Raw genomic sequence first — 2,005 nt, 5'->3', positions numbered from 1 at the left:
TCTCCATGGAAAGGTACAGTGATCCCAAGCAGTTCGGATGACATCGCCACATCCCCTTAGCCCTTTGGTCCTTGTGTTTCACGGGTCCCTGTCATGCCAGTGAAGCATAGCACACATAGGGCGACTTGGGTGAGCTCTGAGGGCACCATCTTTCCTCTGTATTAGGACCCTCCTTGCAAATTCTCAATGGACAGTCCTCTTCTTTTACAGCAAATCTCATGCAAAAATGTTTCCTTTAGCATTCATTTTAGGAAGGTCTTTATTTCTCCTGAAGAATCAGTCTGCTTCCCGCTCTCCCTTAACCATGAGAACAAAAAGACTGGGCATGATTTCTTTTTTTGCATCAGTGGCCGGGAAGCTCAGAGTCAAATCTGAACCTTGTTGTTGCTGCCATGATTGTGTTTGTGGTCAGGCCGTGGTATTCCCTTCTTCCAGGGCCTTGGTTTTGATGTATATTTTACTAAATATACATTTGTGAGTTGCCTTAAAGTTGATGGAACTTCTGGCTTACCTCTAGGTTTTCCTTCCTTGACTTCTTTATTCAAAAAGCTACCTTTTATTTTGGTCTGACTGAACTTTTGCCTGGATTTAAATGCAAGCGAGGAATGGAGGCTGTGGTGCAGAAGCCTCCTCACTAGAGTCAGGAGTCACGCTCCCAGCCCCGGCTCTCTCCCCCAATTTCTGGGCAATCTCAACAAATCACATGCTCTTTCTGGGTTTCAGTTTCTCATAAAATGATGAGCTGTGACAAAGTCTACCCAAGATCCTTTTCATCATAGAATTCTGAGAGTGTATTAGCCCCTGTTGGTACTTGGGATAAATGCAGTCGGGGCATTGACTCCTAAGGATCCTAAGAACAAAGGCAGAGATCTGGAAAAAAGGGAGAATCCGTAGAGATGGTGGCCCTATCTTCTTCCCCTTCCTTTGATGCTTTGGAGCTGAAAACTTGGGAGGAGGTGGCAGGGAGAGGAGCTGGGTTGATGCCTGACAGCTATATCAGCCAGAAAGCCCAGGGAAGCATATGCTGTGGCCAAGGTTGCTAAAGGGCCTCCATCTGCCAGGAGCCACTTGCCAGGCAGCCACCGATCTGGGGCTAGCCCCATGGCCCCTCTGTTCCCCACGCCTCCCATGGCTGTCTGCATGGCTGGATGGTGCAGGGATGGAAACCAGGAGCCCCCCCCCCACCCTGCTACCCCTCCCCATATAGGGGGCCTGCCAGACATTGCCCTGGAGAACCACCCCGGGGCCCTGTTGGGGTAAAGCAAAGACTATCTCTGAGAAAGGGAAAAGAGAGAGCCCCTTCAACAGGTGGTGGTAGTATTAGCAAGAAACATTCAGTCCTCCAGTTGTCCAAGAACTTCCCCCATCCCCCCATTCATTGCCTTGGCTGGATCCTGAAGACAGGCAGGGTCAGGAAGGTGCATTCCCACTGAATGCACAAGGCAGCTGAGACTCAAAGAGGTCAAGGGCCTAAGGTCACCGAGCCATGTGATGTGGCTCAGGAGAGCCGAGAATCTCTCAGTGGTGGGCTTGCACAGCACCTGGGCAAATGAGCAAGCTGCAGCGGCTTAGTGAAAGGGTTGAAAACAGCGATCCTCAGGGTGAGGGCTTCTCCTTTGCCCACATGGTTGACTCTTGGAGGAACAGGGAGAGACGTACACTGCTTCGAGAGAAGACATGAAAAATTCCTTTTAACAATCTTTCTTGCCCTGCTTGCCCAAAATGTAGGGATATAACCCCCTAATCTCACCATGGTCTGAGAGTCTCCAGGGAAAGTAGATTTTTCTTCTTTTATCCAGCATAATGATATGTGTCCCGGAGCTCCGTATCATGACACCTTCATGATGCAGTAGAAATGCAGGCGCTCGTGACCTGGAAGTCCAAGGTGCAGCCTTGAATGACGTTGCAGCCTCTGCGGCTTCAGGTTTCCCATGTGCCAGATGGAATAGTCTCCACCAGCCCTTCCTACACAGAGAACTTGTGGGGATCACATGAGGTGTGGATT

Source organism: Pteropus vampyrus, unplaced genomic scaffold, assembly GCF_000151845.1.
Source record: "Pteropus vampyrus isolate Shadow unplaced genomic scaffold, Pvam_2.0 Scaffold585, whole genome shotgun sequence".
NCBI lineage: Eukaryota > Metazoa > Chordata > Mammalia > Chiroptera > Pteropodidae > Pteropus > Pteropus vampyrus.
Note: the sequence above shows the minus strand (reverse complement) of the source record.